The 27,806-nt window shown below is 42.7% G+C and overlaps 1 non-coding gene across 1 annotated transcript; it reads left to right on the top strand.

Annotated features, from left to right (window-relative positions):
• The first annotated feature begins 16,173 nt into the window (after positions 1-16,173).
• LOC120279781 lies at positions 16,174-16,280 on the top strand. Its single transcript, XR_005542083.1, has one exon. It is a non-coding gene; the product is annotated as a small nucleolar RNA R71 (small nucleolar RNA).
• The last annotated feature ends 11,526 nt before the right edge of the window (positions 16,281-27,806 follow it).

Below are 27,806 nucleotides of genomic sequence, written 5' to 3'. Positions count from 1 at the left end.
GTTCATCCCTTAGATCATTCACTCTATTATGCCCGCAAAGAACTCGAGGAACGGAGGTAGAATCTATCACGTCGGAGGAGAAAGGGGACGCTCCTGTACCTTTCGACTCACCCTCTCAATCCTCTCCAACCTAGCTTTGTCTAACACTCGTGGTGTGTCACTCACTCCCAAGGATACCAACAAGAACTCTCAACCCTAGTGTCACTATAGGGTAAATGTTCATACAATCAAGCATTCAAGATTGGAACTCACAATAAACATCAATTAATTGAAAGCATAATAAAGAGATTTAATGAAACAAATACATCCTAGGGTTCACAAATACCCAAGTACCCACTAGGGGTTTAGCTCTCCATAGAGCTAAATACAATCAAAGAAATAGAATGTAAAAGCAATGAATCCATAGAAAAACCCCCTCGATGGTCATGTCGATGGTCTTGTGGAGAGTCCTCTACTTGTCGCAAGGGATCCTTTGTCCTGCCTAGGATACACCTCGCCGGATCGATGCCGACGAAAGCTCTCCCAATAATCTTCTTCCAAACGACGCACGATGTCGGAGCCGTAGAACCTCTCTAAAACCCTAGCCAATACCCCTCAAAACCCTAGCCGAAGCCCTCTCTCAAGTTGGGGAAAAGATGGAGAAAAGAATACTAAAATCGGGGCTGAATCGGCTTTTTATAGGGCTGGAATTGGGCGACTACACGGGCGTGGATGCTTCACGTGCCCGTACGGAATTTCCACACGGGTGTGGATTCTCTGAACTCATGTTTTCTTGGCAGACTGTGAACATTGCTGCTACAGTCCTTGCTACCGTGTTGCTATAGTGCTCTGTTACAGTATCCGGCCTGAATAGCTTCTCGAATCCATACTTTCATCGGAGTAACGCAAGCGGGCACACGTTCACGTCGTGGAGCACTTGCTTCTTCAATGATAGGCAAGTTGGTGGAGCTCTTGTTCTATGTGCATAAGTCGGAATGCTCGAGTGTGACTACCTTTGTGCCCCTCCAATTGGATGTGCCAAACTCGAATACGAAGAGGTTGGCACACACTCTAGCATCTCCATCCGACCTATGTCTTCAGCGTTTGAACCTTAGTAAGATTTCCTCCAAAATCGGTGCATTGTGATCCATATTGGCTTCTTTGCTTTATAGTCGGCCTCAGAATCCTACCTTCATAAAAGTAACATAAAAACACATATTAGTGTAAAAAGCCGAGAAAAGTAATGCTCAACATAAGAATGAACGCTTCGCATTCATATCGCACAAGCACTTATCAAACTCCCCCACACTTAAGCTTTTGCTTGTCCTCAAGCAAAAATTAAAACGTTATGTGCATCAATGAAGAAAATATTGAAAGTCCTTGGCCTTAGGTTCACCAAAGTATACAAAGAGAGCATTCTACAAGTGAGGGAAATTTCAACACTAAATATGAAAAATCAATGCTCTAGCTAAAAACTTGAATCAAAAAGGAAACAAAACCCGAAATCGAGTACGTGTGTGAACTCACTCAAGTCAACCCAAAGTATACTCCTCAAAGTTCTAAGTACAAGGGATTTATTTATCTACAAAACTGACAACAATTTCAAAGATGGTAGTAGCTTCACACATCCTCTAAGGTAGCACTCTCCAAAGCGGCCGCTAAGGTGGCTTTCACACTTTCGAGGTGGTAGCTCTTTCTATCGGAGTGGTAGCTTTCACTCATCCTATGAGATAGCTCTTTCTCTCATTAGGGCATAGCTAGTATCCAACTTATGAGAGTAGCTTCATACTTCATATGTGGTAGCTCTTTCCACCCAACAAGCACAAATAAACAAAAAACCTTTTTTTTTTTATTTTTAGAATTTAATACAAGAAACAACTATAACTAGTCCCTTTAACATCCAACTTGAGTTTCCAAAAGACTTTAAAGAGTGAGTAGTGGACTAAGTGTAAATCGTGCAAAAATTCCTAGAAGTTCAAGCAAAAACTAGAGCATGAAAAAATTTAATGTTAGAAATTTTCCTAAACTCAAGAATACAATCATTGCAACTAAGGTGAACCGCCATTGTCTATGTGAGCATATATCAATCAAGAAAAATAGAAAATGTATATCATTCAAAAGCAAATGTGGGAGAAGCAATCAAAACAATACTCCCCTGACACCTAGTGTTGCGTTTGATGAAGCGAATTCCATGGGAGTAGTGTTCCGACGGGTTGTGAAGCTCACATGGCCAAGTGCTTCAGCACCTTGGCCATGCCCATGACTAAGTCTCAATTCCCAAGATAACAAGACCATCTGCACGCACGCATACACGAGGAGGTTCAGTGAAGCTCAATAAAACTAGAATATCTCAAGTATATATAAAAGATAGACAATGAATACAACTCAAGATGCAAAATGAAAATAAATTCAGAAGGAGGATCCCTTCTGAATGAACAAGTCTAAAATAAAATGCATAAAAGAAAAAGAACTAAAAGTCAAATAGTAGTTTCACCCTCGGGCTCCGGTGCTCCTGGTGAAGACGCACATGGTGGGTCCACTGGTGCCGGGGTAAGGGATGAGGGTGCAGGAGGAACTGAAGGGGCCTGAGGAGTCCTCGGCCGTAAGACAAATGATGAGGCAACATCACGCTCTAAGATCTGCTGTAATACGTTGAAACGTGCCATGAACTCTGTGTACTGAGTGGCCTGCGTATCCCTAATCTCTGCAATCTCGGCTCGAGCCTCAGCTATCTCAGCCCGTACCACCCCCAAAGCACTCTCGAGCCTCTCAAAGCAATCATAAGCTTGAGATGATGAAAATATACGGACGGGGGGTGGTTCCTCTGCCACTGGAGGTGCCTCGGTCTCCATCGGGGCTGAGATGCCTGATAAGTGCTTGTGCGATATGAATGCGAAGCGTTCATTCCTTATGTTGAGCATTACTTTTCTCAGGTTTTTACATTAATATGTGTGTTTTTATGTTACTTTTACGCAGGTAGGGCTGTGAGGCCGAGTATGAAGGAAATAGGCCAATGTGGATCATAATGCACTTATTTTGGAGGAGATCTTGCTAAAGTTCAATACGCGAAGACATAGGACAGGTGTGAGATGCTAGAGTGTGTGCCAACCTCCTCGCATTCGAGTGAGCACATCCATTTGGAGGGGCACAAAGGCAGTCACACTCGAGCATTCCGACTTATGCATATAAGAACAAGAACCCCACTAACATGTATATCATTGAAGAAGCAAGTGATTCAAGACATGAACATATGCCCGTTTGCGTTACCCCGATGAAAGTATGGAATTGGGAAGTTATTCAGGTCGAAGACTGTAGCAGAGTAATGTAGCAAAAATCTAGCAATTACTGTAGCAGCACTGTTTACAGCCGGCCGAGAAATCAGAGAAACATAGAATCCACACGGGCGTGTGGAAATTATCCACGCCTGTGTGGAAATTCCGTACGGGCGTGTGTAGCATCCACGCCAGTGGAGTTGCCCGATTCCAGCCCTATTTAAAGCCGATTCAGCCCCGATTTTGGTATTCTTTTCTCCATATTTTCCCCAACTTACGAGAGGGCTTCGGCTAGGGTTTTGAGGGGTATTGGCAAAGGTTTTGGAGAGGTTCTATGGCTCCAACATCGTTATTTAATTAGGAAGAATGTTGGTAGGGGAGCTTCGATCGAGGCGTATCCTATACCGGATGAAGGAATAATTGGAAGGCGAGTATAGGACTTTCCACAAGACCATCGACACGACCATCGAGGGGGTTTCTTTATGGATTCATTGCTTTTACATTCAATTTCTTTGATTGTACTTAGCTCCATGGAGAGCTAAACCCCTAGTGGGTACTTGGGTGATTGTGAACCCTAGGATGTATTCGTTTCTTTAAACTTCTTTATTATGCTTTCAATAAATTGATGTTTATTGTGAGTTCCAACCTTGAATGCTTGATTGTATGAACATTTTCCCTAGAGTGACACTAGGGTTGAGAGTTCTTGTTGGTAACCTTTTGAGTGAGTGACACACCACGAGCGTTAGACAAAGCTATGTTGGAGAGGGTTGAGAGGGTGAGTCGAGAGGTACAGAGTGTCCCCTTTCCCCTCCGACGTGATAGATTCTACCTCCGTTCCTCGAGTTCTTTGCGGCCATAATAGAGTGAATGTTCTAAGGGATGAACCTCTGCTGGGCCTAGTTGCGCGTGCAATGGAGTGAAGCGTTGAGGTGATCTTAGTATCTATGGCTTAATTGTGGCTAGGGACCTTCCGCCTGGACCAAAGTGTTAGGTCTAAATCTAGGAAGAGATTTATCACTTGGAATCCCTAGAGCTCATTGCAACTTTATGCGAGTGCGAGGTGTTAAGATTGTTCGATTTCTCCTCCGGGAGATGTATAGAGTTTGGCATAGTTAACCTTAGATTTGGGACTATGTATGTAAGGATTTCCACGACTCACCATTGCATTGATTAGGAAGCATAATAGAGAATTCTTGCACTTGAAGCGATTATCCTAGGCCAAGCATCATCCGAGTACCCCATCTTTATCGATTGCCCTGCCTCCTCCTTACTTTTGCTCTCTTACTTGTTGCTTTTAATTTCTGAGAATTAAATCATTACCACACTTATCATTGTTGATACTCTACATCGCTAAGAATTGAATTAAGTGTCTTTACTCCCTACTCCCTGTGGATTCGACCCCGCTCATCTGGGATTATTACTTCGACAAACCCGTGCACTTGCGGGATATAAGCAAGGGGACCTTGTCAATGCCCCGGCTTCACCACCCTCATCCTTGGCTATCTATGGAGTTGGTAGCACTAAAGCAAAAACCCCTGTCCGAACCCTGCGGACCATACCCATCAACCTCATCGTCTCTAGGCTCAGGAGAGTAGGTATACTCGTCTTCTCGACCCCGCGAATCGAATCTAAGAGAACCATGCCCAACACTAATCTCGTAATGTAAGGGCCGAGGAGATCGCTCCCAGTCAAGCATAGTGCCCCTTGATGTCTGATGTACTCTGCATGATGTACCCTAAGTGAACTGGTACACGCTGCACCATCGAGTACAGATACAGTAATTTTTGTCGGCTTAGAACACCAGTGCTATCACCATGGCCATTCACCGACCTACTAATAATGGCATGTAAATATCTGTATGTAGGTCAGGAAAGGCACTTGGCCTTGGACATCCCCGGCTCGTACTGACCCTGACCATATAGCACTCTTTAAGCTCTTTGCTGGGTCAAGGTTCCAGGATAATCAGTCTATAACTGAGCGTACTCCTCTATATCTGTGAATGCCTCCTCATACAAGCCAAGTCATACTGAAAACTGAGTAACGCTCAAGATATGGTGGTGTCCAAATACTCTGAACTGAATGGTGTCCAAACTATCGAAGATCACGTAAGATCTATGAAACTCGAATGACGATAGCACCTCAAGTACAAACTCTCAGATGGCTGGCTCTCTAATCGTTAATAACTGCCGCCAACAACCTGCTGAAATGAGATCCTCGACCTCATTAGCGAACTCATCTCCCTGCTGTAGATCACGCAGTATAGTCATGTCCAGGAATCGAGTCTGTTCGAACCAGAGTCTCGACAAGCGCTCATAGCGAACCTGATGCTCTGCAATCGCAAAACTCATGCCCTTAGGCTCAGGGGATGACTCAAGCAGCCTTTTATCAGCTTGCTTCTTCGACCGAGGTGCCATAATTTGCAAAACATGAAACGAAATCAATCAAACAAGTTGATAAAATAATGTTGTAGAAATCCACACGGTCGTGTGGAATTTCCGCACGCCCGTGTGGAACAACGGGGCGTGAAAACCGCACGGCCGTGCTTAAAACATCCAAAAATACAACAAAAAATACTTCTAACTTCGTTCTAAACATAAATCATCTTTCCAATTGAAGAAACGAAGCATTATTAACCAGATTAATCGATGGAAAAAATGAATTGGCAAAGAAAATGATAAATAGGGCTTACCCACAAGATGGAATGAGAAAATGAGGAACCGGCCGGAAAACCGCGCAAAAATCATACCAAATTGGTGGTATGGAGTCGGAGACTGATGTGAGAGTATTTTCAGAAGAATAGAGGACGTGAAGAAGGAGAGAAACTAATCTTCTTTAAAAAGAACTCGCAACTCTTGGCGTTCTGTGCATCCACACGGCCGTGTGGAAATTCCCCACGCCCGTGCGCTTCATTACAAGAGAGCCACAGGGGCGCACGCACGCCGCTGTGCGCTCTCGGGAAAACACTCCTTCGACTCGGATTGGTCTCGCAGGGGCGTGTGGAAAATACCCACGCCCGTGCGTCCGACCCACAGGGGCAGCCGCACGCCCGTGTGTCTTCTCTGGACATCCGAGAAAAATACCAAGTCTTCCACATGCCCGTGCGGAAATTCCGCACGGGTGTGGACATTCACATGCCCATCTCGCAGGGGTAGCCACACGCCCCTGTGTCTTCTCGGGATGGAGCGAACTCCTCTGCAGAGTTTCGCACGAGCGTGTGGAAATTACCCACGCCCGTGCGTTGTTCACAAGGTTGCCCACAGGGGCGTGTCCATGCCCCTGTGTGCTCTCAGGATAATCTGCCTAACTCTGCAGGAATTCACATGCCCGTGCGGAAATTACCCACGGGTGTGTGACAATTGCATGGTTGTTCACAAGGGCAGCCGCACGCCCCTGTGCCTTCTATGGATGAGCTCGCAGTGCAACTCCACGGGCGTGCGGCAATTCCACACGCCCGTGTATTTTCTCTGGATGACTTTGAAAAATCTGCAGGCTCTGCAGAAGATTTCTGAACATGTTTACACACTCAGAGCCAGCTCTATTATGCAATTTTACCATTGAAAAACATGAAATAGAGCTCAAACGACCAAACTTCGCCAATTCCACATGAAAACACACAATGACTTTAAAAACCCACAATAAAATCGCAGCACAAGCATCTAAAAATCAAGACACCAACACTTAACACTTTATTCATGCAAAAAACCTAACTAAAATATAAGAAAATAGTAAACACTTGGGTTGCCTCCCAAGAAGTGCTTGTTTAACGTCACTTAGCTTGACGTACCTTGTCTTACCTTACGGGGGTTCATATATGAAGATTGCCCTCTTACCCATGGCTTGAAAGCATGATGTGCAGAGTTTCTTGAGGGTAGAGGGTGTATTATCGGGCTTGGGACCACCTAGCAATGGTTCATCCAACTTCTTTGGCTCAAGTACATCTCCAATAGCCTTTGGAATATTTTCGGTGGCGTCTCCTAGTCCTCTTCATTTTCCGGAGCATCTTCTTCAAGATCCCCGGGGTAGATAGTACTTCTTCCATTGATCCATGCATCATTACATCTTCATGTCCCTCCTCTTGGTCGAACAAACCTTCATACGGATCCGGATTGAACATTTCCTGCATGTATTCATCAATAATCTCATCAGTAGTGCCTAGAAAGTATAAAGTATCATCAAAATCAAGAGAATGCCGCATGGCTTCACCAAGGCGGTATGTGAGCTTGTCATCTCCAACTCTCAATGTGAGCTCTCCGCCGTCCATGTCAATCAATGCTTTAGAAGTCTGTAAGAACGGTCTCCCAAGTATCAAGGGTACATCCGCATCCTCATCAACATCTAGCACTACAAAGTCAACTGAAAAAATGTACTTGTCCACCTTGACAAGCACGTCTTCAATGATGCCTCTTGCATGTTGGACTGTTCGGTCCGCTAGTTGTAAAGTCATCCAAGTAGGCCTAGGATCGCCGAAGCCTAACTTTTGAAAGAAGGTGTATGGCATGACGTCGATACTTTCACCTGAGTCCGCTAATGCCATTTGTTCACCTAGATTGCCAATATTACACGGAATGATGAAGCTTCCCGGGTCTTTCTTCTTGTTTGACATGTTCTTTTGCAATACCGCCGAGCATGAAGCATCTAAAATCACTAAAGCACTTTCCTCCAACTTCCTCTTGTTAGTCAACATGTCTTTCAAGAACTTCGCATACTTAGGCATTTGGGCCAATGCCTCAACAAAAGGAATATTAATGTGGAAATGCTTAAACAAACTCAGGAACTTCTTGTATTGTTCATCCCCTTGGTCATTTTTAAATCTAGAAGGATAAGGAATTCTTGGCTTGAAAGGTGGGGACGCCACCTCTTTATCTTTGCTTGTTCGCTCTTCAACCTCTATAGCCTCGGGTGCGTGTTTTTTTGGCTTCTCACTCGGAAGCCTACCTTCAACCTCACGACCACTTCTCAAAGTGATCGCGTTCACATGCTCTCTAGGGTTGGTCTCTGTATTGCTCGGCAAGCTTCCATGTGGCCTTTTAGAGAGAGACTTCGCAATTTGCCCCACCTGATTTTGAAGGTTCTGTAAAGAGGCGGTGTGGTTGCGAAGTGTAGACTCGACTGATTCAAACCTTGTATTTGTAGATTGTATAAATCCAGTCAAGTGCTTCTCTAGGTCCCTCATTCGGGTTTCCAAACCTGAGACCCTTTTTTCCACCTGAGGGGCTTGTTGTTGTTGGAAACCCGGTGGCCCCATGGCCTTTTGTGGACCTTGATTACTCCATGAGAAATTGGGATGATTCTTCCAACCTGGATTGTAGGTATTTCTATATGGGTTTCCTTGAGGTCTCATGCCATTACCTACAAAATCAACATTCTCCACCCAAGAAACATCACCAATAGAGATCGGGCAATCGGAGGGAGCATGTCCTCCACCACACAAGGTGCAATTAGTCATGTCCGCCACTCTGTTTGAAGTTAGAAGATCTAACTTCTTACTCAAATTTGCCACTTGAGCCGCCAATGAAGTTACCGCATCTATTTCATGGAGACCGGCCACCTTTTTCTTCTCCTGATAAGTGCTTGTGTAATATGAATGCGAAGCATTCTTTCCTTATGTTGAGCATTACTTTTCTCGGGTTTTTACACTAATATGTGTGTTTTTATGTTACTTTTATGCAGGTAGGGTTATGAGGCCGAGTATGAACGAAATAGGCCAATGTGGATCATAATGCACGAATTTTGGAGGAAATCTTGCTAAGGTTCAAACGCGAAGACATAGGTCAGGTGTGAGATGCTAAAGTGTGTGCCAACCTCCTCGTATTCGAGTGGGCACATCCATTTGGAGGGGCACAAAGGCAGTCACATTCGAGCATTCTGACTTATGCATATAGAACAAGAGCTCCACCAACGTGTACACCATTGAAGAAGCAAGTGATCCACGACGTGAACGAGTGCCCGTTTGCATTAACCCGTTGAAAGTATGGAATTGGTAAGCTATTCAGGTCGAATACTGTAGCATAGCAATGTAATAACACTGTAGCAACACTGTTCACAGGCGGCTGAGAAACCAGAGAAACAGAGAATCCACACGGGCGTGTGGAGATTATCCACGCCCGTGTGGAAATTCCGCACGAGCGCGTGGAGCATACACGCCTGTGTAGTCGCCCGATTCCAGCCGTATTTAAAGCCGATTCAGCCCCGATTTTGGTATTCTTTTCTCCATCTTTTCCCCAACTTGAGAGAGGGCTTCACCTAGGGTTGCGAGGGGTATTGGCAAGATTTTGGAGAGGATCTATGGCTCCGACATCATCATTCGTTTGGAAGAAGGTTGGTAGGGGAGCTTCCATCGAGGCGTATCCTATACCGGACGAGGGAATCCTTGGACGACGAGTAGAGGACTTTCCACAAGAACATCGACATGACTATGGAGGAGGTTTCTTTATCGATTTATTGCTTTTACATTCTATTTTTTTGATTGTACTTAGCTCCATGGAGAGCTAAACCACTAGTGGGTACTCGGGTATTGTGAACCCTAGGATGTATTTGTTTCTTTGAACCTCTTTATTATGCTTTCAATAAATTGATGTTTATTGTGAGTTCCAACCTTGAATGCTTGATTGTATGAACATTTCCCCTAGAGTGACACTAGGGTTGAGAGTTCTTGTTGGTAACCTTTTGAGTGAGTGACACACCACGAGCGTTAGACAAAGCTAGGGTGGAGAGTGTTGAGAGGGTGAGTTGAGAGGTACAGAAGCATCCCCTTTCCCCTCCAGCATGATAGATTCTACCTCCGTTCCTCGAGTTCTTTGCGGCCATAATAGAGTGAATGGTCTAAGGGATGAACTTCCACTGGGGCTTAGTTGTGCATGCAACGGAGTGAAGCATTGAGGTGATCTTAGTATCTAGGGCTTAATTGTGGTTAGGGAGCTTCCACCTGGACCACATGGAATCCCTAGAGCTCATTGCAACTCTATATGAGTGCGAGTTATTGAGATTGTTCGATTTCTCCTCCGGGACATGTATAGAGTTAGGCATAGTTGACCTTAGATTTGGGACTATGTAATTAAGGATTTTCACGACTCAATATTGCATTGATTAGGAAGCATAATAGATGGTTCTTGCACTTGAAACAATTTTCCTAGGTGGGGCATTATCCGAGTACCCCATTTTTATTGATTGCATTACCTCCTCCTTTACTCGTGCTCTCTTACTTGTTGCTTTTACTTTTGAGAATTGAATCATTGTAACAATTATCACTACTGATCTTTCACATAGCTAAGAATCGAATTAAGTATTTTTATTGCCTACTCCCTGTGGATTAGATACCCGCTCACCCGGGATTATTACTTCGACAAACCCGTGCACTTGTGGGATATACGCAAGGGGACCTTGTCAAGTTTTTGGCGCCGTTGCCGGGGAGTAGGCGTTTATAGATTCTTTGCACTTTGTTTTCTTAGCTATTTACCCTTCATTCTATTTCACATCTCTTCTCTATCACCATTCTGATTTGTTCTATTATTTCACACTTTCTTATTCTTCCATCATTCTCATTTGTTTTCTTTTTGTCATATCTTACTTTTTTTCTTGCAAGGATTTTTAAATGATGATTGACCCAGTCGTTGCTCTGCATTTGCGCTTGAAGCTCCGAGTGAAAAAAAGTTGATAGAATTTTTTTGCTTCACAACAATGTAACATTCCATGTTACAACGCATATCATCCAATTGAAGTGGGCTACCCAAACATATTATGGGATAATGGTGAACAACATTGGGAGGCACCTCAAGAGGAATGTCAAACGGGTGAGATACTCGGAGAGGATGAACTTCAGCTTGCAAAAGAGTATTAGCTAACGTCATTGAAGCATCCGATGTCTCCAGTCCAAAAATATGGAGACCACACTAAGATGTCATGAAGCCTCCTTTAAAAAAACCTTGAGCATCAATTAGGAGGGATACTTGACATACTCTCGAAGGAACAAACGAAGCATTTGAGCAAGCAATTCAAGTTCCTTGTAGAGATGATGTGGTAGTGAACGACAATGAAGAAGTTGCGAAAATTGAGTACATTGGTGTAGAAAATGAAAAGGGAGAAGTCTGAATACCATTTTGAGATTTTGGACAGTGTGAATGAAGATTGTGCTTGTGAGCGAGAAACTTTTCAAGGGGATTTGCTAGTGTCATGTTCCTTTCAAGCTGAAAATACACAAGAAGAAGTAAATCCTATGGTAATGGAACAAACACTACTCTTTGGGATTGATCAATTTATAAATTGCAAGAAAGAGATTTTGGGTTTGGGAGAAGATGTGGGTAGGAGATTGAAACCATCCAATGACCCACCTATGCTAAGCTTGGACAATTCCCAACACAAATTGCTTCCTTGGAGGCCAAAGGTAAGATGGTTGGACTCCCCAACAAATATTCCACCCCGGCAAATAGATTTTTGGTTTAAAGGAAGTAGCTATGCAATATCTAGTCGAGAGGAACACACTCTTTTCAAGCCCCCATAAGGTAAGGAAGAGCTACGTCAAGCTAAGTGACGTAAAACAAGCGCTTCTTGGGAGGCAACCCAAGTCTTTACTATTTTTCTAGTGTCTAGTTTAGTGTTTGCGTGAATAAGAGCTTGAGTGTTGGTGTTTTGATTCTTATAGGCCATTGCTATGCTTTTCTTGTGGACAGTTGGTGTTATCTTGTGCTTTCATGTGTTTTGGTGAAGTTTTGGTCGTTTGAGCTATTTCACATGTTTTTCACTGGTAAAACTTACATATTAGGGCAGGCTCTGAGTGTGTAAACATGTTAAAAAATTTTCTGCAGAGCCTGCAAAATTTACTATGGCATCCAGAGAAAACACACGGGCGTGTGGAATTTCCACACGCCCATGGATTTGCACTGCGAGCTCATCCAGGGAAGGCACAGGGGCGTGCGGCTGCCCCTGTGAATGACCATGCGACTGTCACACTCCCGTGGGTAATTTCCGCACAGGCGTGTGAACTCCTGCAGAATTGGGTGGTTTATCCCGAGAGCACACAGGGGCGTGGACTCGCCTCGCCGGGCGACCTTGTGAACCACACACGCGGGCGGTAATTTTTCGCACGCCTGCGAATCTCGCAGAGGATCTCTCCATCCCGAGAAGACACAGGGGCGGCGCTTTGCCCCTCGTGAGTTGGGCTCAGGAATGTCCACGCCCGTGTGGAATTTTTGCACGGGCGTGGGTCTTAGAGAATTTTCTCGGTTGCATCGAGAGTCCACAGGGGCGTGCGTCTGCCCCTGTGGCTCGGGCACACGGGCGTTTGTAGTTTTCATAGGCCCGTGTGGATGTACAGAAATGCTAGAACCACAGTTTTTCTTTAAAATCTTTTCGGTTTTCTTCATCTTTTCACCTTCAAACGTTTTAGAATACATCCTTGCTCTCTCCTGACCTCTCACCATCATTTTAGAGAGTTGTTAATTGAGTTTTCTGGCCATTTTATAGTCTTTCATTCTCGTTTTGTCGGTAAGCTTCTCTTTCTCTTTTCTTTGCCAATCTTCATTTATTTTTGCAAAGACCAGATAGTCATCTTCACCAAAGAATGGAAACAAATGTACTAGCTATTGACACCGACACTTGAGGCGTCTTTTCCTTCTTTGTTCTTATTTTTTTGCATTTTATTTTCTGCGTTTTATTTTGGATTTGTATACTCAGAAACGATTTTCCTTCTTTGTTTATTTTCATTTTGCATCTCGAGTTGTATTCATTGTCTATCTTTTATATATACTCGAGATATTTTATTTTTATTGAGCTTCACTAAACCCCCTCGTGTATGCGTGCAGATAGTCTTGTCTTCTTGGGAATTGAGACTTACTCATGGGCACGGTCAAGGTACTGAGGTACTTGGCCGTGTGAGCTTCACAACCCGTTGGAACACTACTCCCAACAAACTAGCTTCATCAAACGCCTTACTAGGAGTTAGGGGAGTATTGTTTTGATTGCTTCTCCCACATTTCCTTTTGAATGATTTATATTTTGAGTGAGCTTGCATGTGTACATTGGGGACAATGTACAACTTAAGTGTGGGAGGAGTTTCATAGTGCACACATCTTTTCTATTGTTCTTGATTGTTATATGCTCACATAGCCAATGGCGGTTCACCTTAGTTTCAAAGATTGTATTCTTGAGTTTAAGAGAATTTCTAACATTGTATGTTTTCATGTTCTAGTTCTTGCTTGAATTTCTTGGAATTTTTGCCCGATTTACATTTAGTGCACTACTCACTTTTTTTTAAACTCTTTTGGAAACTCATGTTCGATGTTAAAGGGACTAGTTATAGTTGTTTCTTGTGCAAATTCTAAAAAAAAATAAAAAAATGGAAAATGCAAAGAAAAATAAACAAAATAGTTTTATTGTGCTTGTTGGGTGGAAACAGCTACCGCCTATGAAGTATGAACCTACTCTCATAAGTCAGATACTAGCTATGCCCTAATGAGAGAAAGAGCTATCTCATAGGATGAGTGAAAGCTACCACTCCGGTAGAAAGAGCGGCCACCTCAAAAGTGTGAAAGCCACCTTAGTGGCCGCTTTGGAAAGGGCTACCTTAGAGGATGTGTGAAGCTACTACCATCTTTGAAATTGTTGTCACTTTTGTAGATAAATAAGTCCTTTGTACTTAGAATTTTGAGGAGTATACCTTGGGTTGTTTTGAGTGAGTTCACACACGTACATGATTTCGGGTTTGTTGTCCTTCTTTATTCAAGTTTTTAGCTAGAGCTTTGATTTTATGTTTTTAACGTTGAAATTTCCCTTACTTGTAGAATGCTCTCTTTGTATACTTTGGTGAACCTAAGGCCAAGCACTTTCAATATTTTCTTCATTGATGCACAGAATGTTTAATTTTTGTTTGAGGATAAGCAAAAGCTTAAGTGTGGTGGAGTTTGATAAGTGCTTGTGTGATATGAATACGAAGCATTCTTTCCTTATGTTGAGCATTACTTTTCTCGGGTTTTTACACTAATATGTGTGTTTTTATGTTACTTTTATGCAGGTAGGGTTGTGAGGCCGAGTATGAAGGAAATAGGGCAATGTGGATCATAATGCATGAATTTTGGAGGAAATCTTGCTAAGGTTCAAACACAAAGATATAGGTCAAGTGTGAGATGCTAGAGTGTGTGCCAACCTCCTCGTATTCGAGTGGGCACATCCATTTGGAGGGGCACAAAGGCAGTCACATTCAAGCATTCCGACTTATGCACATAGACTAAGAGCTCCACCAACGTGTACACCATTGAAGAAGTAAGTGATCCACGATGTGAACGTGTGCCCGTTTGCGTTACCCCGATGAAAGTATGGAATTGGGAAGCTATTCAGGCCGAATACTGTAGCATAGCACTGTAACAACACTGTAGCAACATTGTTCACAGCCGGCCGAGAAACTAGAGAAACAGAGAATCCACACGGGCGTGTGGAAATTATCCACGCCCATGTGGAAATTCCACACGGGCGTGGAGCATACATGCCCGTGTAGTCGCCCGATTCCAGCCCTCTTTAAAGCCGATACAGCCCCGATTTTGGTATTCTTTTCTCCATCTTTTCCACAACTTGAGAGAGGGCTTCGGCTAGGGTTTCGAGGGGTATTGGACAAGGTTTTGGAGAGGTTCTACAGCTCTGACATCGTCATTTCTTAGGAAGAAAGTTGGCAGGGGAGCGTCCGTTGAGGCGTATCCTATACCGGACGAGGGAATCCTTGGACCACGAGTAGAGGACTTTCCACAAGACCATCGACATGACTGTCGAGGGGGTTTCTTTATTGATTTATTGCTTTTACATTCTATTTCTTTGATTGTACTTAGCTCCATGGAGAGCTAAACCCCTAGTGGGTACTCGGGTATTGTGAACCCTAGGATGTATTTGTTTCTTTGAACCTCTTTATTATGCTTTCAATAAATTGATGTTTATTGTGAGTTCCAACCTTGAATGCTTGATTGTATGACCATTTCCTATAGAGTGACACTATGGTTGAGAGTTCTTGTTGGTGACCTTGTGAGTGAGTGACACACCACGAGCGTTAGACAAAGCTAGGTTGGAGAGGGTTGAGAGGGTGAGTCGAGAGGTACAGGAGTGTCCTCTTTCCCCTCCGACGTGATAGATTCTACCTCCGTTCCTCGAGTTCTTTGCGGCCATAATAGAGTGAATGGTCTAAGGGATGAACTTCCACTAGGGCTTAGTTGCGCGTGTAACGGAGTGAAGCGTTGAGGTGATCTTAGTATCTAGGGCTTAATTGTGGTTAGGGACCTTCCACCTGGACCAAAGGGTTACGTCTATAATTAGGAAGCGATTTATCACTTGGAATCCCTAGAGCTCATTGCAACTCTATGCGAGTGCGAGGTGTTGAGATTGTTCCATTTCTCCTCCGGGACATGTATAGAGTTAGGCATAGTTGACCTTAGATTTGGGACTATGTAATTAAGGATTTCCACGACTCACAATTGCATTGATTAGGAAGCATAATAGAGGGTTCTTGCACTTGAAACAATTATTCTAGGTGGAGCATTATCCGAGTACCCCATCTTTATCGATTGCCTTACCCCCTTGTTTACTTTTGCTCACTTACTTATTGCTTTTACTGTTGAGAATTGAATCATTATCACACTCATTATCATTGACCTTTTACATAGCTAAGAATTGAATTAAGTATTTTTATTCCCTACTCCCTGTGGATTCGATACCCGCTCATCCGGGATTATTACTTCGACAAACCCGTGCACTTGCGGGATATACGCAAGGAGACCTTGTCATCTCCCTAGCATTCCATTGGTAGCTTTTTAACCCCATTTCCTCAATTAATTGACGGGCCTCATCGGGGGTCTTACTATCTAAGGTACCTCCTGCTGTCACATCCAAGAGTTGCCTTGTACTCGGGTTCAAACCATTGTAAAATGTTTGAACAATCATCCACTTCGGGAATCCGTGTTGCGGACACTTTCTCAGGACCTCCTTGAACCTTTCCCATGTCTCGAATAGAGACTCCAATTCCAACTAAACAAACGATGAGATCTCGTTCCTAAGCTTTGCTAATTTTCCGGGAGGGAAATAACGGGCTAGAAAACCTTCTACCATCTCCTCCCACGTGGTAATTGACCCTCTAGGTAACGAGTATAGCCACTACTTCGCTCTTCCTTTCAGAGAAAATGGGAAGGCTCTCAATTTGATGGCATCATCCGTCACCGCATTTATCTTCAGCATATCACACACCTCGAGAAAGCTCTCTTTGTGACTGTTTGGGTCCTCATCGGCCAAACCATTGAATTATACGGATTGCTGCAACATGTGGATGAATGCAGGCTTAAGGTCAAAGTTCTGAGCTGTAATCGGGGGATGCACAATACTCGATTGTGTCCCCAACACTGAAGGTCTGGCATAATCAGATAATGTTATTTGTTGCTCATTCTGTTCTGCCATGTTTTCAGATTCTTTCGCTTCCAAATCAGCTAGATTAAACTGTTCTTGTACAGTCTCTTTCCCTTTTCTTCTAAGTGTACGTTCAAGCTCAGGATTCCTTTCAATCAATATTGAGGGATTCCCTCTGGTCATAACCTGGAGCTGCACCCAAAAAGAAAGAAAAATAAATCAGAACGATGATAGAATAAGAAGATATGAAATAGAATGTATGGTGAAATAGCTAAGAAAACAAAGTGCAAAGTATCTCTAAACGCCTATTCCCCGGCAACGGTAAAAAAAACATGACAAGGTCCCCTTGCGTATATGCCGCAAGTGTACGGGTTTATCGAAGTAATAATCCCAGATGAGCGGGTATCAAATCCACAGGGAGTAGGGAATAAAAACACTTAATCCGCTGCTTAGCTATGTGAAAAATCAATAGTGATAAGTGTAATAATGATTCAATTCTCAAAAGTAAAATCAACAAGTAAGAGAGCACGAGTAAAGGAGAAGGTAAGGCAATCGATAAAGATGCGGTACTCGGATAATGCTCCGCCTAGGACGATCGCTTCAAGTGCAAGAACCCTCTATTATGCTTCCTAATCAATGCAATAGTGAGTCGTGGAAATCCTTCATTACATAGTCCCAAATCTAAGGTCAACTATGCCTAACTCTATACATGTCCCGGAGGAGAAATCGAACAATCTCAACACCTCGCACTCGCATAGAGTTGCAATGAGCTCTAGGGATTCAAAGTGATAAATCTCTTCCTAATTATAGACCTAACCCTTTGGTCCAGGTGGAAGGTCCCTAACCACGATTAAGCCCTAGATAATAAGATCACCTCAACACTTCACTCCGTTGCACTCGCAACTAATTCCCAGCAGAGGGTCATCCCTTAGACCATTCACTCTATTATGGCCGCAAAGAACTCGAGGAACGGAATCTATCACGTCGGAGGGGAAAGGGGACGCTCCAGTACCTCTCGACTCACCCTCTCAACCCTCTTGAACCTAGTTTTGTCTAACACTCATGGTGTATCACTCACTCACAAGGTTACCAACAAGAACTCTCAACCCTAGTGTCACTCTAGGGGAAATGTTTATACAATCAAGCATTCAAGGTTGGAACTCACAATAAACATCAATTAATTGAAAGTATAATAAAGAGATTCAATGAAACAAATACATCCTAAGGTTCACAAATACCCAAGTACCCACTAGGGATTTAGCTCTCCATGGAGCTAAATACAATCAAAGAAATAGAATGTAAAAGCAATGAATCCATAGAAAAACCCCCTCGACCGTCGTATCGATGGTCTTGTGGAGAGTCCTCTACTCGTCACAAGGGATCCTTTATCCGCCCTACGATACATCTCGCCGGATCGATGCCGACGAACGCTCTCCCAATAACTTTCTTTCAAACAACGCGTGATGTCAGAGCCGTAGAACCTCTCCAAAACCCTAGCTAATACACCTCAAAACCCTAGCCGAAGCCCTCTCTCAAGTTGGGGAAAAGATGGAGAAAAGAATACTAAAATCGGGGCTGAATCCATACTAGGATTTTGAGGGGTATTGGCCAAGATTTTGGAGAGGTTCTACGGCTCCGACATCGTCATTCCTTAGGAAGAAGGTTGGTAGGGGAGCTTCCGTCGAGGCATATCCTATACCGGACGAGGGAATCCCTGGACGACGAGTAGAGGACTTTCCACAAGACCATCGACTTGACTATCGAGGGGGTTTCTTTATGGATTCATTGCTTTTACATTCTATTTCTTTGATTGTACTTAGCTCCATGGAGAGCTAAACCCCTAGTGGGTAGTCGGGTAATGTGAACCCTAGGATGTATTTGTTTCTTTGAACCTCTTTATTATGCTTTCAATAAATTGATGTTTATTGTGAGTTCCAACCTTGAATGCTTGATTGTATGAAAATTTCCCCTAGAGTGACACTAGGGTTGAGAGTTCTTGTTGGTAACCTTGTAAGTGAGTGACACACCACGAGCGTTAGACAAAGCTAGGTTGGAGAGGATTGAGAGGGTGAGTCGAGAGGTATAGGAGCGTCCCCGTTCCCCTCCGACGTGATAGATTCTACCTCCGTTCCTCGAGTTCTTTGCCGCCATAATAGAGTGAATGGTCTAAGGGATGACGCTCCGCTGGAGCTTAGTTGTGAGTGCAAAGGAGAGAAGCGTTGAGGTGATCTTAGTATCTAGGGCTTAATCATGGTTAGGGACCTTCCACCTGGACCAAAGGGTTAGGTCTATAATTAGGAAGAGATTTATCACTTGGAATCCCTAGAGCTTGTTGCAACTCTATGCAAGTGCGAGGTGTTGAGATTGTTCGATTTCTCCTCCGGGACATGTATAGAGTTAGGCATAGTTGACCTTAGATTTGGGACTATGTAATTAAGGATTTCCACGACTCACCATTGCATTGATTAGGAAGCATAATAGAGGGTTCTTGCACTTGAAACAATTATTCTAGGTGGAGCATTATCCGGGTACCCCATCTTTATCGATTGCCTTATCCGCTTCTTTATTTTTGCACTCTTGCTTGTTGCTTTTATTGTTGAGAATTGAATCATTATCACACTCATTATCATTGATCTTTTACATAGCTAAGAATCGAATTAAGTATTTTTATTCCCTACTCCCTGTGGATTTGATACCCGCTCACCCGGGATTATTGTCACCACGCCGGTGCAAAAATTCCACACGGGCGTGGACATTCGTAGGCCCAACTCACAGGGGCAAACGCACGCCCCTATGTCTTCTCTGGATGGAGAGAGCTTCTCTGCAGAGATTCGCACGGGTGTGCGGAAATTACCCACGGGCGTGCGAAAATTGCATGGTTGTTCACAGGGGCAGCCGCACGCCCCTGTGCGTTCTCTGGATGAGCTCACAATACAAATTCACGGGCGTGCATAAATTCCAAACGCCCGTGTGTTTTCTCTGGATGCCTTAGAAAAATCTATAGGCTCTGCAGAAAATTTCTAAACATGTTTACACACTCAGAGCCTGCCCTAATATGCATGTTTTACAAGTGAAAAACATGAGAAATAGCTCAAACGACCAAAACTTCACCAAAACACATGAAAGCACAAGATAACACCAACGGTGCACAAGGAAAGCATAGCAATGGCATATAAGAATCAAAACACCAACACTCAAGCTCTTATTCATGCAAGCACTAAACTAGACACTAGAAAATACTAAATACTTGTGTTGCCTCCCAAGAAGTGCTTGTTTTACGTCACTAAGCTTGACGTACCTCTTCTTTACTTTATGGAGGCTTGAAAAGAGTATGTTCCTCCCGATTAGACATTGCATAGCAACTTCCTTTAAACCAAAAATCTGCTTGCCGGGGTGAAAAATTTGTTGGAGAGTCTAACCATCTTACCTTTGGCCTTCAAAGAAACAATTTGGGTTGGGAATTGTCCAAGCTTAGCACAGGTGGGTCATTGGATGGCTTCAATCTCCTACCCACGTCTTCTTCCAAACCCAAAATCTCTTCCTTGCAATTTATGAATTGATCAATCCCAAATGGAGATGCGTGTTCCATTACCTTAGGGGTTGCTTCTTCTTCAATTTCAACTTGAAAACAATCTGTCTTCGCCAACTCTCCTTGCATCATTTCTTGCTCACAAACATACTGTCCACTCAAACAATCATCATATTGAATGAACAGTTCTTCTTGTATCCTCTCGATCTCGACAACATCATACTCGTTCCGTCCCACTTCTTCATTGTCATTCACTACCACATCTTCTCTACAAGGAACTTGACTTGCTTGCTCAAATACTTGTTGTTCCTTGGAGAGTGTGTCAATTATCCCTCCTAATTGATGCTCAAGGTTTTTATAGGAGGCTTCATGACATCTTCGTGTGGTCTCCATATTTTTGACGCAGACATCGGATGCTTTAATAAAGTTAGCTAATACTCTTTGTAACTGAAGTGCATCCTCTCCAAGTATCCCACCCTTTTGACATTGCTCTTGAGGTGCCTCCCAATGTTGTTCACCATTATTCCATAATAAGTTTGGGTAGCCCACTTCAATTGGATGATATGCGTTGTAACATGGAATGTTTTGTTGTCGTGAAGTAACAATTCTATCAACTTTTCTACTGAGAGCTTCGACCTGAAAATATAGAGCAATGACTGGGTCAATCATCATTTAAAATCCGTGCAAGAAAAAGTAAAGCATGACAAAAGAAAAGAAATGAGAATGATGGAAGAATAAGAAAATGTGAGAAAACCCCTTTTTTTTTCTTTTTTTTATAATTTTTTTTTAAAAAAAAACAAATCAGAACACTGATAGAGAAGAAATGTGAAATAGAATGTTTGGTAAAATAGCTAAGAAAACAAAATGCAAACTATTTCTAAATGCCTACTCCCCTACCAACCTTCTTCCTAAAGAATGACAATGTCGGAGCCGTAGGACCTCTCCAAAACCTTAGCCAATACCTCTCAAAACCCTAGCCGAAACCCTATCCCAAGTTGGGGAAAAGATGGAGAAACGAATGCTGAAATCGTGGCTGAAATCGGCTTTAAATAGGGCTAGAATCGGGCATCCACACGGTCTTGTGGATTTTTTACACGTCCCTGTCGAATTTCCACACGGGCGTGGGTAATTTCCACATGCCCGTGTGGATTCTCTGGAATTGTGATTTTCGGCCGGCTGTGAACAGTAACTGCCAAAATACTCCCGAATCCACTTTTTAATGAGGTAACATAAACGGGCACACGTTTATGCCGTGGATCGCTTTGCTTCTTCAATAACAGATAAGTTGATGGAAATCTTGTTCTATGTGCATAAGTCGGAGTGCTTGAGTGTAACTGCCCTTGTGCCCCTCCAAATGGTTATGCAAACTCAAATACGAGGAGGTTGGCACACACTCTAGCATCTCACACCCAACTTATATCTTCACGTTTGAACTTTAGCAAGATTTCCTCCAAAATCGCTGCATTGTGATCCACATTGGCTTCTTTCCTTCATAATTGGTTTCACAACCCTACCTGCATAAAAGTAACATAAAAACACACATATTAGTGTAAAAACCCGAGAAAAGTAATGCTCAACATAAGGAAAGAACGCTTCGCATTCATATCGCACAAGCACTTATCAGTACCTCCTGCTGCAGTATCAAGTAATTGCTTCATGCTTGGGTTCAAACCACTATAGAAAGTTTGAATAATCATCCACTCGGGGAACAAATATTGAGGACATTTCCACAGGAGCTCAACCTATCCCATGTCTCAAAAAGAGACTCCAATTCTGTTTGCACAAAATAGGATATTTTATTCCTAAGCTTTGCAGATTTTCGGGGAGGAAAATATCAGGCAAGAAAAGCTTCTACCATCTCCTCCCATGTAGTGATCGATGCTCTAGGTAATGAATGTAGCCATCGCTTTCCTATCCCTTTCAAGGAAAATGGGAAGGCCCTTAACTTGATAGCATCTAACACCATTAATCTTGAGCATGTCGCACACTTCCAAAAAGTTTTTAATGTGATGGTTTGGATCCTCATCATCCAAACCATTAAATTGTGATAAATGCTATAACATCTGGATGAAGCCTAGCTTGAGCTCAAAATTCTGAGCCATAATCGGTGACCACACAATACTTGACTACGTGCCAAGAATTACGGGTTTGGCATAATCTGAAATTGTCCTTTGCTACTCATTCTGTTCTGCCATATTATTAAACCCTTCACCTTCTATCTCAGCTTGATTTGACTATTATTGCACAGGTTCTTTTCCCCTTCTATGAATTCTCTTTCCAATATCTAGATCAACTTCAACTAAAGTAGAAGGATTTTCTCAGGTCATAACTTGGAGTTGCAACCACAAAAAGAAAAACAAATCAGAATGATGGAAGAATAAGGAAGTGTGAAATGAAGTGATGAATAGCTAAAATAGAAAAGTGCAAAATGCTTCCAAAATGCCTATTCCCCTACAGTGGCACCAAAAACTTGACACACCCCTTGCGTGTGTGTACCCTAAGTATATGAGTTGCCGAAGTAATAAACTACCCTAGTTAGTGGGTAGTCATATCCACAGGGAATAGTGCATGAAAACACCAGAATTGCTTGACCAACTATGGTGAAGGTGATTCAAGAGTTGTATGAACAATATTAGTGTAAATGAAAATACTAAAAAGAAGGAAGAGACTCAATGGGAATAAGGAGGCAATTAATAGAAAATGGGGTACCCGAATATTGCTCATCCTAGGATTATTGTTTCAAGTGTAAGGCTCCTCATTATGCCTCATAACTAATGTCTAATGAGTCATGGAAATCCTAAGATACACGGTACTAACCCTAAGGTCAACCATGACTAACCCTCACACTATGCCCCAGCAGAAAGGGATACTCTCGACGCCTCACACTGTGTGGGGTTGGAAGAAGCTCTGCGAACTCCATGTGATAAATCCTATTCCCTACTATAGATCTAACCCTTTGGTCCAGGCGAAAGACCCCAAGTTACAATATAGCCCCAACACTAAGGATTACTTCAACGCTTTACTCTGTTTCTTATGCAACTAAGCCCCAGCGGAGTTTGTCTCTTAGCACATCACTCTATCATGACCGCAAAGAACTCTTGGAATGTGGAGGTAGGATAAATCACATCGGAAGAAAAAGGGGACGTTCCGCTAACTCTCCACTCATCTTCTCGACCCTCTCTAGCCATGCTTTGTCTAACCCTCATGGTGTATCACTCATCCATGAGGATTACCAAGATAGATTCTCAACCCTAGTGTTACTCTAAGAGAAAATCAATACAACAAGCATTCAAGGTTGGAACTCAATTAAAACATCAATTAAAGAAGCAAAACAACAGTCAATGAAACAAAATCATCATAAGGTTTACAAGTCCAAGCACCTACTTGGGGTTTAGCTCTCCATGGAGCAAGATACAATCAATAATGAAATCGAATGTAAAAGCATGCAATCCAAAAGAAAAAACCCCTCGTAGTTCGTATCGATGGTCTTGTGGAGTTGCCTCATCTTCTCCAAGGGTTCCTTTTCAAGCCTAGGGCACACCTCGCCGAATTGATGCCGACGAAAACTCCACCAATAACTCTCTTTTGAACAAACGCGATGTTGAAGGCCGTAGAATTACTCTAAAAATCTAGCCAAAGCCTCTCCAAACCAAAGCCGTGAGCACCTCCAATGATGCAGAAAAAATGCGAAAAAGTTTGGAAAAGGATCCTTTAAAACATCTGAAATCGCGGCTTTCATAAGGGGCTAGAATCGGGCATCCACACGGGTGTGCAGAATTTCCATACCCCCTTGTGATTTCCAGAAGTTGATTTCCTGCGAGCTGTGAACAGTAACAACTACAATGATTTTGCTGCATTGATTTGCTACAATAACTGCTACAGTACTTCACCAAAATACTCCCCAATCCATGCTTTTCATCGAGGCCACATGGTTAGGCACACATCCATGCAGTAGATCGCGTTGTATCTTCCACAAAACCACATTGACAAAAATCTTGCTAGTATTGCAGAAGTCGGAACACATGAGTGTGACTGCGTTTGTGCCCCTCCAATTAGCATGTCCACTATAGCATAATAGAGGTTGGCACACACTCACATGTCTTTGAGCACAACTTATGTCTTCACTTTTGTTCATTTTAAGACTTCATCAACAAATGCATCCATGACCTACTTTTGGTTCCTTTCCTCCACAATTATCTCTACAACCCTATATGCACAAATGAGCACATATACACAAGAATGAGCAATAACGTCTGAGAAAAGTAATGCTCAATGTAAGAAAAAAATACTTCATATTACTTACACACAAGCACCTATCAATTGCTATAGCTATGACTAAGATCTTTGATGACTTAACTCACAAAGTTGTGGAATGCTATTTAAATGACTTTGTGGTAATGACACACTCAAGTGATCAACACTTTAATGACTTGAAAATCATGTTTGATCGTAAGAAAATACAAATTAAAGATGAATCCCATGAAATGTGTATTTAGGGTATTGTCTGGAAAGTTCCTAAGGTTTATTATGAGACACCAAGGAATAGAGACTAACCCGTTTAAAATTAAATCAATCATGGAAATGGCATGTCCAAAGACATTGAAATAGTTGAGGTATTTCGAAGGATGCCTTACATATATTTGAATGTTCATCGCCAACCTTTCAGGTAGACATAAGAATTTTCAAATTTAGTAAAGAAAAACACAACATTTAGGTGAGATGAAGAATGTCAAAAGGCTTTTTAAAAAACAAGTGTTACCTACTGAATCCACTAGTTTTAGCAGTGCTAGTTACAGGAAAGACATTGATCTTATATACAATAGCTTTGGACGGATCTCTTGGAGCTCTACTTAGTGAAGAGAATGAAGAGTGTAAGGAGAACACCCTATACTACATCAATAGGATGTTAGTGGACGCTGAAAATTGATATACACCTATCAAAAAATTGCCTCTCAATGGTGTTTGCAGTGAAGAAGTTGAGTCATTATTTACTTTCACATAACGTTCTTCTTATCTCAAGAATAGATCATATCCCACCCCGTCCCATGGGACCGACATGTAACAACCACCATGACAACCCGAGGAGGGATACACGTCACTCAACTCTCAAGTTGCAACAAGTCCTGTAATCTCCTGGAATGAAGCAGCACAAAACAATAATTACAAATAGAGAATATGCAAAGTATGATACATAAATATGACATAGAGGAAGTAATAATACCATAAACCTGACAATAGAGTACCAAGAAACATACTAATCACAAATACAAACAATTTTTTTTCTAAAGGGACAAGTACATAGAAATACATGATTTAAGAACTCATAGACACTAGTGGATCCCATGCTTCTTATAATATACTTGAACCTCAGGGACTGGACTTCTAGTACTAATTGCTCCTCTAATGTCTAGTAGATCAAGAATTAGTTGGTAAGAAGAAACACTAAAAAGAAGAAAAACATAAAGAGGATGGAATTATCATGCAGACTAGGATCGAGCTTTCAACAGCAAGAGAGCTGACAAGCTCCCCTTGCGTATATCCCGCAAGTGCACGGGTTTGTCGAAGTAATAATCCCGGATGAGCGGATATCACAACCATAGGGAGTAGGGAATAAAAACACTTAATCCGCTTCTTAGCTATGTGAAAAATCAGTAGTGATAAGTGTGATAATGATTCAATTCTCAAAAGTAAAAACAAGTAAGAGAGCACGAGTAAAGGAGGAGGTAAGGCAATCGATAAAGATGGGGTACTCGGATAATGCTCCGCCTAAGACAATTGTTTCAAGTGCAAGAACCCCCTATTATGCTTTCTAATCAATGCAATGGTGAGTCATGGAAATCCTTAAATACATAGTCCCAAATCTAAGGTCTACTATGCCTAACTCTATACATGTCCCGGAGGAGAGATTAGATAACCTCTCAACCTCGCACTCAAATATAGTTGCAATAACTAGTATCCGACTTATGAGAGTAGCTTCATACTACATAGGTGGTAGCTCTTTCCACCCAACAAGCACAAATAAACAATAAAACTATTTTGTTCTTTCTTTTCATTTTCCATTTTTTTTTACACAAAACACAACTATAACTAGTCCCTTTAACATCAAACATGAGTTTCTAAAAGAGTTTAAAGATAGAGTAGTGCAACAAATGTCAATTGGGTAAAAATTCCTAGAAATTCAAGCAAGAACTAGAGCATGAAAACATTCAATGTTAAAAATTCTCCTAAACTCAAGAATACAATCATTGCAACTAAGGTGAACCTCCATTGGCTATGTGAGCATGTATAACAATCAAAACTAATATAAAAGATATATGCACTATGAAACCCCCTCCCCCACACTTAAGTTGTACATTATCCCCAATGTACACATGCAAGCTCACTTATAATGTATATCAATGAAGAATATATGTGGGAGAAGCAATCAAAACAATACTCCCCTGACTCCTAGTGTCACGTTTGATGGAGCTAAGTCCTTGGGAGTAATGTTCCGATGGGTTGTGAAGCTCACACGGTCAAGTGCCAAAGCACTTTGGCCGTGCCCATGACAAAGTCTCAATTCCCATGATGACAAGACCATCTGCACGCATACACGAGGGGGTTCAGTGAAGCTCAACAAAACAAAAACAACTTGAGTATATATAAAAGATAGACAATGAATAAAACTTGAGATGCAAAATCAAAATAAACTCAGAAGGAGAATCCTTTCTGAGTGAATCAAGTCTAAAATAAAATGCAAAATAAAGAAAATGCAAAAAAAATAAAGTCAAATGTCTGTGTCACGCTCTGTCAGCTTCTCTGCTACTGCTGGTGGAGGGGAAACATAAGGTGGATCCACCGGTGCTGGTATAGGAGATGGGGGTGCAGGAGATTTCGAGGGGGGCTGAGGAGTCATCGGTCGCAAGACAAATGAGGAGGCGACGTCTCGCTCTAAGATCTGCTGTAATACATCAAAACGTACCGTGAACTCTGTGTACTGAGTGGCCTGCGTAGACCTAATCTCGGCAATCTCTGCTCGAGCCTCAGCCACCTCTGTCCGCATCACTCCCACCGCACTCATAAGCCTCTCGAAGCGACCATGGGATCGAGATGGTCAAAACATACGTACGAGGGGAGTGTCCTCTGCCAGCGAAGGTGCCTCAGTCTCCATCGGTGATGACTGAGGCTAGGGAGCAGGCTGGGAAGCCTCGGCATGATCACCCTCGCCCTCAACAATCTCTGGAGCTGGTAGCAGCAACGCATAAACCCCTGTCCGAACTCTACGGACTATGCCCATCAATCTCAGTGTCTCTAAACTCGGGGGGTTAGGTATACCAGTCTTCTCAGCTCCACGAATCGAATCCAAGAGACCCATGCCCAGCACTAATCTCATAATGTAGGGGCCCGAGAAGATCGCTCCCAATCTAGCATAATGCCCCTGATGTCTGATGTACTCTGCCATGATTTGTCCTAAGTGAATCGGTATGCACTGCACCATCGAGTACAAGTATAGAAGCTCCTGCCGGCTCAGAATGCCAGTGCGATCACCACGGCCATTCACTGATCTGCTCATGATGGCATGTAAGTATCGGTATGCAGGTAGAGAAAGGCACATGGCCTTGGATACCCCCGGCTCGTACTGACCCTGACCACATAGTGTCCTGTAAGCTCTCTGCGGG

This window comes from Dioscorea cayenensis, chromosome 16 (assembly GCF_009730915.1).
Source record: "Dioscorea cayenensis subsp. rotundata cultivar TDr96_F1 chromosome 16, TDr96_F1_v2_PseudoChromosome.rev07_lg8_w22 25.fasta, whole genome shotgun sequence".
NCBI lineage: Eukaryota > Viridiplantae > Streptophyta > Magnoliopsida > Dioscoreales > Dioscoreaceae > Dioscorea > Dioscorea cayenensis.
Note: the sequence above shows the minus strand (reverse complement) of the source record. Positions and strands in the feature narration are given on the sequence as shown.